Genomic DNA, 10,766 nt, shown 5'->3' with positions numbered 1-10,766 from the left:
GAGATAGTCTGAATATGAATGTCATCTGTTCTTTGCAAGTTTCATGAACCTTGTTTCTTAAGCTACATAAACTCAGCAAAAACGAAACGTCCCTTTTTCAGGACCCTGTCATTCAAAGATAATTTTTGAAAATCCAAATAACTTCACAGATCTTCATTGTAAAGGGTTTAAACATTGTTTCACATGCTTGTTCAATGAACCATAAAAAATTAATGAACATGCACCTGTGGAATGCTCGTTAAAACACTAACAGCTTACAGGCGGCAATTAAGGTCACAGTTATGAAAACTTAGGACACTAATAAGGCCTTTCAACTGACTGAAAAACACCAAAAGAAAGATGCCCAGGGTCCCTGCTCATCTGTGTGAATGTGCGTTAGGCATGCTGCAAGGAGGCATGAGAACTGCAGATGTGGCCAGGGCAATAAATTGCAATGTCCATACAGTGAGACACCTAAGACAGTGCTACAGGGACACAGGACAGACAGCTGATCGTCCTCGCAGTGGCAGACCACGTGTAACAACACCTGCACAGGATCGGTACATCCGAACATCACACCTGCGGGACAGGTACAAGATGGCAACAACAACTGCCCGAGTTACACCAGGAAAGCACAATCCCTCCATCAGTGCTCAGACTGTCCGCAATAGGCTGAGAGAGGCTGGACTGAGGGCTTGTAGGCCTGTTGTAAGGCAGGTCCTCACCAGACATCACCGGCAACAACGTCGCCTATGGGCACAAATCCACCGTCACTGGACAGGACTGGCAAAATGTGCAAGATGAGTGTTACACTGAGGCATGTACTCTGGAGCGGGATTGATTTGGAGGTGGAGGGTCCGTCATGGTCTGGGGCGTTGTGTCACAGCATCATCGGACTGAGCTTGATGTCATTACAGGCAATCTCAACGCTGTGCGTTACAGGGAAGACATCCTCCTCCCTCATGTGGTACCCTTCCTGCAGGCTCATCCTGACATGACCCTACAGCATGACAATGCCACCAGCCATACTGCTCGTTCTGTGCGTGATATCCTGCAAGACAGGAATGTCAGTGTTCTGCCATGGCCAGCGAAGAGCCCGGACCTTAATCCCATTGAGCATGTCTGGGACCTGTTGGATCAGAGGGTGAGGTATAGGGCCATTCTCCCCAGAAATGTCCGGGAACTTGCATGTGCCTTGGTGGAAGTGTAGGGTAACATCTCACAGCAAGAACTGGAAAATCTGGTGCAGTCCATGAGGAGGAGATGCACTGCAGTAATTAATTCAGCTGGTGGCCATAAAGATACTGACTGTTACTTTAGATTTTGACCCCCCCCCCCCTTTGTTCAGGGGCACATTATTCCATTTCTGTTAGTCTGTGGAACTTGTTCAGTTAACGTGGGCTATTTTCAGCACTTTTCTGGGATGCTTGCTTGTTTTCATCGCTTTACTGGAAAGTTTAGCAGAAGTAGATATTCTCATGTTTTTTATGTTAGTGCAGGGTGAGCTACACACAGTGGACTTCCTAATAGGACACACCACCTCAGTGCTAACAGCATAAATCTGGTTCATAGACACATGATTGCTGCATATAATAGCAGTTAGAGGGACATAAATTAGGTTACTTACATTGTGTCTACCAATGCCCCTGGTATAATGTACATTTGCTGAAGCATTATGCTGATTTAGGGACACAATGGTAGGGATTAAGTGAACTGGGCCTGATAAGTCATTGTCTCAACGCAGCCTTACAGATCTATCTCCCAAAGACTGAAGTAAGATACATATCTGTTTTTGAGGGCACTTGAAATATGCAGCATGCAATACAAATTGTCTTGATCGTATGAAGAGGTAACACCATTGACCATTTAGCCAATTTATTAAAAGCTAGCCAATGTTAGTTTGACTAGCCTAGCCAGCTACTGTGCATGTCACCTTGTGTTTGTCTATCCCTATGCAATGGAATTACATTATTATTTGATCATGTTTGTCATGTCTCATTTCAAGTAACTGTCACGTCTGCCCCCCCCCCCTCACCCCCCACCCCCGGCGCGCACTCCTATCATCCGTTACGCACACCTGCCTTCCCTCGTCGCGCGCATCAGTGATATTGGACTCACCTGGACTCACTCATCACCTGTTATTACCTCCCTTATATTTGTCAGTTCCCAAGCTCTGTTCCCCGCTTCTGCATTCATTGTTTGTATTGCTAGTTTGCTGACGCTGTTCCTGTCTCGTTCCATGTCCGGTGTTTATTAAACGTTTGACTCCCCGTACCTGCATCGTCTCTCCAGCGTCATCCCATGTGACAGTAACTAGCTGCAGGCTTATAGAAGCATTCAATCATATACTTTGCATAGAAACCCAAATAAAAGCGTGTCATGTATGCGAGGTTTAGAAATGACAGCTGCATATGCATATTAGCCAATACATACTGTATGGCATAACCTACACATATAGCATACATATAGCATACCATAACAGTTGTACAATGTGCTCTGCAGTAAGATAACCAGAGTTTGATTTCTCAACCTGAAATAGCAGCTCCCCAATACCATGGTGGGCATGCATAATGTTGGATGCATTGGAATTTAAGGTATGGAGAATGATACAGAGACTGTGGGATTATAGAAAAGGCATTTGGGAAAGGAATGTTTGAGTTTCAAATACTACATGTTCAATGAATGTGAGTATATTTAGGTGGTTTAAATTATGAACTTTCTTACTAACATTCTAAAAGTTGACGGTGCCAAAATCTTGCCAATCAATTCATTATTCTACTAACTATGTGTGAGACATATTTTCCATAATTTACGTTTCATGCATATGCATACGAACAAAGAAAACATCACAAATATTGTTTCACCACTTATTGAGTATGGGGAATAATAGCAAAGGTGTCTCAGGCAGTATATGAAGTATCTAAATATAGTGTAACCTACCATTCAATGTATATCAAGTGTCGTGGAGGGCACAATCTTACAATGTTGCGGTCCAGAAATTAGAGCTTACCATCTATGCCAAAAGTCTGGGCCTCTGATGGTGACTATAGAACTGTCATCAACACGTGCTTCAGTATTCCTCCTTAACTCTATAAGCATTCGTGTGCCCAGGCCTCATAGTCGTATTGAAAGGATCCCACCCTGGTAACCAATGTAGCTGACCGATGTAGAGTGAGACAAATGCCTGAGCAGAATGCAATCTAAAGCTTGTATGGTCCAGAGAGGAGAACTCTATCATCTGGATAAGAGCGTCTGCCAAATTACTTAAATGTAAATGTAAATCTATGGCAAAAGCTTGGACTCCTGGCGAGGACAATAGAATTCTCCCCACTCCATGTTACAATAGTCTAATAATCTGCTTGTAAACTGTTACATTTATTCTACATTGAGTTTGGTCTTTGAGATGCTCAAAAAAGCAAGTATTTCTGTAGTTGGTGTTCTTCAACTCTACAATGACGACAGGTAAATGCATATGTGGTTCCAATGTCTAAATAGTGACGGCAGGGCTAGTTCAAACTGCAGTAGGATGGTTCTCCTCACAGATGAGTTAATCAGCTCATGATTGGTGAATAGCACTTGGTTGATCTCTGGGAACAGGATACCGGAGAGCTGAATAGATCATATGAGACAAAAATGAGAGATGAGAATTGAATCAAATAAATCATCACAGTAAAGGAATGTAGTTTGTGAGCTAGAAAATAAATATCCTGACAGTCTGAGGCAGGGTGCTCTGCAATCATCCTACCTCAACTATTGACAGGGATAAAGTGGCGTTTGTTATTTGTCAGTATGAATGAAATTACTGGGTCCTGCCTTGATGACTGTATTAGATTTACACTACTTGTCCTATAGATTTTTGTAGTCTTAAATGATTACTTGGAACTAACTAAAACGCTCCTTGTCTCGGAATGACATGCTAGCTATTGATAACGCTATCTGCTCCTGCAAGCTAGCAACAAATCTACTTGTTGTAACTAGCTAACAAACTAGAAAGCTAGCTACATTACTAAGGTTGCTGTGTTCTAAGATGGGAGACAATTTACAGTTTGCACTGATGGTATCGCGTTTCTATGACTAAATAGTTTGATTACATTTTTTTTTTTAAATACTTTACCTGATAGCAGTTTGTCAGACAGATTGATTCTGATAACGTGATTGGCAGACGACATGATCAGCAGAGATAGTACCATGGATCGTACACACGTTTTGACTGGTTTACAGTTTAATACTTGGTTGCGTTTGCCTGTCAAGGTTAGCGAACATAAAAGTATCTTTAAAAAATGTGCAAGAATTAATTAACATTGCCAACAAATGGAAATGTGTTCAGAATAAACAAACATACACAATATATAAAAACCAGTCCCTTGTCCCTCAACAGAGATGGATCATCTCAAAAACTAAAGCAGATAGCTTGTTACGGCCCACCCCCTATCACTGATAGTCACTCAATTAGCCCATGTCAGCAAACTTTTTTTAGATCGGGAAGTTATTAGTCCAGCCAACTATCTAAACTTGTTGTAATCAGCAAAAGGCTAGGGCCAGCTCTGACTGCAAGTGTGGGTATGGATGTGGGTACACAGCTACTGTGGCCCCTCATGATAAGTTATGATTTTATGTGGCCCCCACCCCATCAAAGTTGCCCATCCCTGCTCTACATCAATATCTGTCTCTACGTCACATTGAACTGCAGTAACACTTCAGACACACTCAATGATCCAGACACTGTGTGTGTGTGTGTGTGTGTGTGTGTGTGTGTGTGTGTGTGTGTGTGTGTGTGTGTGTGTGTGTGTGTGTGTGTGTGTGTGTGTGTGTGTGTGTGTGTGTGTGTGTGTGTGTGTGTGTGTGTGTGTGTGTGTGTGCGCGAGAGCGTGCGTGCGTGCGTGCGTGCGTGCGTGTGGAAAAGCACTCACTCAGTTCTAACGGGTGTGCAGTTGTTGCTAAGAGACAGGCAGCAGCCGAAACTGAGGGAGAGGGAGAGATGAATTGAAATTGAGAGAAATAGAGAGACAGAGAGAGGGGGGCAGATAGGGAAAGTAAAGGGGCAGGGAGAGAGTGGTGTAAGGAGTTAAGAGAGAGAAAAAGAGTGAGGTTTATATAAAAATGGGCAAGCAAGCTGAAGAGAGTGAGAGAGAACGAGTGAACTAGACAGAGAAGGAGAGAGGTGGTGGAGAAAGAGATACCGAGAGTCAGGGTGAGTGAGTTTAAGATAAAGAAAGCGATGGTGGAGGGAACGAGCAGAAAAGAGAGGGAGAAGGGGAGAGAGGGATAGAGAAAGGGTGCCGAAAATTGGAGAGGGGAGAAAGAGAGGTAAGTGGGTCAGGAGGTACACAGAAACTCACCTGTCTACCGCCCCCTAACCTTTCAACAACCGAAACGCAACCTTTAAACGATCCATAAATAACCTCAACACAACCCTCCCACAACTTATACACAACTAACCACAACCTATACACAACCTCCAGACAGCACAAACACAACCACAATATGACCTTTGCACACAACAACCCCCTATCCTCCAGAAAAGCCCAATCCCTCTCACAAAACCCACTCTAATATGGTAAACTCTAAGTAACATGGTCCCGATTCACTTTGCCATCTGATAGGCTGCATATAATTTTTCTTCAATCCTTATAGATCTACAGATCTAGGAGGCTTGGGGGGGTTGTCGCTAGTTACCACAGCTAAATCAAATCACATTTTTACATCAGCTGATGTTACAAAGTGCTTATGCAGAAATGCAGCATAAAACTCCAAACAGCAAGCAATGCAGATGTAGGAGCACGGTGGCTAGGAAGAAACCTACAGAGGAACCAGGCTCTGAGGGGTGGCCTGTCCTCTTCTGGCTGTGCCCGGTAGAGATTATAAGACTCCGTGGCCATTAAGGCCAGATCGTTCTTCAAGATATTCAAACGTTCATAGATGACCAGCAGCTACAATTTATCTTATTAAAATTTGATTTTAAACCTGACATTAACCCTAAAATTAACCACACTGCTAAATGTATGCCTAACCCTAACCTTAAATTAAGAACAAAAAGCAAATGTTTGTTTTCATGATTTTGTACAATATAGACCATTTTGTGGTAACTAGTAGAAACAAGGCATGGGGGTTTGCTTACTTAAAGTCTCACCCTTCATTCACAACCTCTAATTAAACCCTCAATACCTACACAACCTTAACCCAACTCCCACACAACCAAGAGAACCCTCAGACAACCATCACACAATGTCTGCTTTATATATTATGTGAAGCCTCATGGGACAGTTGCATTCACAATATAGTACACCAATACAGTTTACTATGACTATAACTGAGGAACAGATAGAAGTATTCGACTCCCCCTCTCGTCCCTTACCCTCTACCCCCCACACATACCCAGTCCACTCCTCTTCTTCACTAAATGCTCTCTCCCTCTCTCTCTCTCTCTCTCTCTCTACCTACCCGTACTCTTCCACCTCTCTCCCTCTGCTATATTTCTCCCCTCCTTCCCTTTGCTGTCTTCCTCTCTCTCTTCTTCCCTCTCTCCCTACCGCCCTCCCCTCTCTCGCTACCGCCCTCCCCTCTCTCCCTACCGCTCTCCCCTCTCTCCCTACCGCTCTCCCCTCTCTCCCTACCGCTCTCCCCTCTCTCCCTACCGCTCTCCCCTCTCTCCCTACCGCTCTCCCCTCTCTCCCTACCGCCCTCCCCTCTCTCCCTACCGCTCTCCCCTCTCTCCCTACCGCTCTCCCCTCTCTCCCTACCGCTCTCCCCTCTCTCCACTACCTCCTGTCTCCTCTCTCTCTCTCTCTCTCTCTCATCCCCAGCCGCAGGAAATTCCTAATGATCTTCATCATCAGTCTGTGTTCAACACTACTTCCAGCCAAGAGCACATACTGTACACTCACGGATACACAGACACACACACACATATGCACACACACACTCACAGACACACACAGCACATTGCATACACAAAAGAGGTTAATGCACAGACAAACTGAAGCAAACATCAGACTACACTGGCTCAGCTTTTCTCTCTCTCTTCTAATCGCCCCTCTCTCTTTCTAATGTTGTTTCTACAGGAACCTACATGCTGTAGCTAGTTATTTTAAGACAAGAACCGTATGAGCCCTGTCCCCTGCTCCCCCACCACCACTCCTCCTACAACCTCTCTCACACACTCCCCCACCTATCCTCTCTCCCCTCCCCCTCCTCCCTCCACATCCATCCTCCGCTCTCCCCTTTGCCTGCCCCCCTCACTTCTTCCCCCTCCTCTTTCTCTCTCTCCTCCAGGCAGTTTCCTGGCTCTGTTGATGGCCGCCCCTCAGTCGGTCATGTGACGAATAGCGGCAGCTGGGAGCAGCCAGGAGTGCACACACACATGCACATACACTGCACACACACACACACACACACACACACACACACACACACACACACACACACACACACACACGCACACACGCACACAGTCAGACCTTGAGGCCAGTGTTTTGGAGAGGGGGCTCTGTGCTGCGGCCTGACTTCCTGACTCCTCCCTCTGTTCCACAGTTGCCGTGGGTTACTGCTGCAGCTCCGGTTGCCAAGGAGAAGGCTGCTGGCTGTTTGAACAACAATGGCCGTGAACATTCCAACTGTAGGTACTGTCTCTCACACACACACTCACCAGAGAACACACACACTTAAGAATGCACATAGCTACACACACACAAACACACATATTCATGTGACACGTAGACACATGCGCGCACGCAAACACACACTAATGTACAGTATCTCCATCCAAATCCTGATCCCACATATTCAAACTTAAATAACCCCTCCAACCAAACTCACACACTCTCTCCCTCGGATGATTGCTTTTGTTGAAAGGATAAGAGGAGCCCTTCTCTCTGTCTGTCTATCAGACGCTTTCTCAATCCATCTCTGTTGCCTCTTCTCTCTCTCCACCCATCCTCCTCCGTGTCTGCCCCCCTCTTTCTTTCCAGGAGCCTGAGTGTGCAGTGCATTCATCCATCTTCCCCCACCCCGTCTTCCACCCTTATCTCTCTCTCTCTCCTTCTCCTCTCTTGCCCTCACTCTCCTTCTTTCTCTCTCTTTCCTTCTCCTCTATCTCTCTCCTTTTCCTCTGTCTCTCTCTTTCTCTCTCTGAGGAAGTGTGTAATCCCAAGGGACAAAAAGCTTCCTACCTTCCAGCTGAGAAGGGGGGGATGAAGAGGGAAAGAGAGGGACATAGAGAGGACTGGGTTGGAAGAGAGAGAGAAACACAGTGGGAAGAGAGGGGGGAAGGGAGAGAGAGGGGGAAGAGGGAGGGGAAGAGAAAGGGAGAACTATCATCATTAGGATTCCTGGAGCAGAACCTTTTGCTCTGTTGTGTTAATGATGCGACAATGTTACAGGAATGTCAAATGAATGTATTTTAAACATTTTCAAATCTGTCACCTTTCTGATCATCTGCTTCATCTTTTTGTGAACACACGTCTCACATAAATGTCATCTTTTTTTCTGAGTTCCAGTGTGTGTAATCAATACACAAATGAGACTATGTGCATGTGCATGTGTGTGTGTGCATGCATGTGTGTCAAGAGAGAGAGAAAGATATAGACAGAGCAGAGGTCCGTGTGAAGGTGTGTGTATGAGAGAGAGTGAAGGTGTGTGTGTGAAGGTATGGGTGAAAGTGTTTCTCGTCTTTAATAATTGAACTATTTCTGTCCAGCTTGTTAGTGAGGTAGACACACACTTTCTATCCCTCTATTTCTCTGCCGGCTCTCTCCTCTGTCTCTCCCTCCCTCTCACTCAGACACACACACAAAGACACACACATGCCCCCCCCCCATCTCCAATCAGAGGTTAGGGGTCATATAGCATCAAACCAGCTGTGTGAGAGGGGGGGTGAGAGGGAGAGAGCCAGGAGTGGCCCGAGATATGTAATTAGTAGAGAGAAAGCGAGAGCTATGGGAAACCATTGTGTGGGAGTTGATATTATATAGACTAAACACAGACAGACAGACAGACAGACAGACAGACAGACAGACAGACAGAGCAGAAACAGCCCCAGAGAACCCCACAAATATAAGAGAAGGATGTTAATAGTCAGATTGGTAAGTTATGAAAGTATACTGCAACATAAATATGCCCTCGGACTTTTCAATGGTCTGGAGCTTAGCCAGAACATAGTATACTCAACCTGCCTCAGGGGGAAATAACGCAAACTACAGTACAACTAGCTAGACTAGAGAACCACAGAACTACAACTAGCTAGACTAGAGAACCACATAACTACAACTAGCTAGGCTAGAGAACCACATAACTACAACTAGCTAGGCTAGAGAACCACATAACTACAACTAGCTAGACTAGAGAACCACAGAACAACAACTAGCTAGACTAGAGAACCACAGAACTACAACTAGCTAGACTAGAGAACCACATAACTACAACTAGCTAGGCTAGAGAACCACATAACTACAACTAGCTAGGCTAGAGAACCACATAACTACAACTAGCTAGACTAGAGAACCACAGAACAACAACTAGCTAGACTAGAGAACCACAGAACTACAACTAGCTAGGCTAGAGAACCACAGAACTACAACTCGCTAGACAAGAGAACCACAGAACTACAACTAGCTAGGTTAGAGAACCACAGATCTACAACTAGCTAGACTAGAGAACCACAGAACTACAACTCGCTAGACTAGAGAACCACAGAACTACAACTAGCTAGGCTAGAGAACCACAGAACTACAACTAGCTAGACTAGAGAACCACAACTAGCTAGACTAGAGAACCACAGAACTACAACTAGCTAGGCTAGAGAACCACAGAACTACAACTAGCTAGACTAGAGAACCACAGAACTACAACTAGCTGGACTAGAGAACCACGGAACTACAACTAGCTAGGCTAGAGAACCACAGAACTACAACTAGCTAGACTAGAGAACCACAGAACTACAACTAGCTGGACTAGAACCAGAACCACAACTAGCTAGACTTGAGAACCACAGAACTACAACTAGCTGGACTAGAGAACCACAGAACTACAACTAGCTAGACTAGAGAACCACAGAACTACAACTAGCTAGGCTAGAGAACCACAGAACTACAACTAGCTAGACTAGAGAACCACAACTCGCTAGACTAGAGATCCACAGAACTACAACTAGCTGGACTAGAGAACCACAGAACTACAACTAGCTAGACTAGAGAACCACAGAACTACAACTAGCTGGACTAGAACCAGAACCACAACTAGCTAGACTAGAGAACCACAGAACTACAACTAGCTGGACTATGGAACCACAGAACTACAACTAGCTAGACTATAGAACCACAGAACTACAAATAGCTGGACTAGAGAACCACAGAACTACAACTAGCTAGACTAGAGAACCACAGAACTACAACTAGCTAGGCTAGAGAACCACAGAACTACAACTAGCTAGACTAGAGAACCACAGAACTACAACTAGCTAGACTAGAGAACCACAGAACTACAACTAGCTAGGCTAGAGAACCACAGAATTACAACTAGCTAGACTAGAGAACCACAGAACTACAACTAGCTAGGCTAGAGAACCACAGAACTACAACTAGCTAGACTAGAGAACCACAGAACTACAACTAGCTAGGCTAGAGAACCACAGAACTACAACTAGCTAGACTAGAGAACCACAACTAGCTAGACTAGAGATCCACAGAACTACAACAGCCACAGAACTACAACTAGCTGGACTAGAGAACCACAGAACTACAACTAGCTAGACTAGAGAACCACAGAACTACAACTAGCTAGGCTAGAGAACC

The sequence above is a fragment of the Oncorhynchus masou genome, chromosome 13 (genome assembly GCF_036934945.1).
Source record: "Oncorhynchus masou masou isolate Uvic2021 chromosome 13, UVic_Omas_1.1, whole genome shotgun sequence".
In the NCBI taxonomy this organism is placed as follows: Eukaryota; Metazoa; Chordata; class Actinopteri; order Salmoniformes; family Salmonidae; genus Oncorhynchus; species Oncorhynchus masou.
This window is presented reverse-complemented; position numbering follows the sequence as displayed.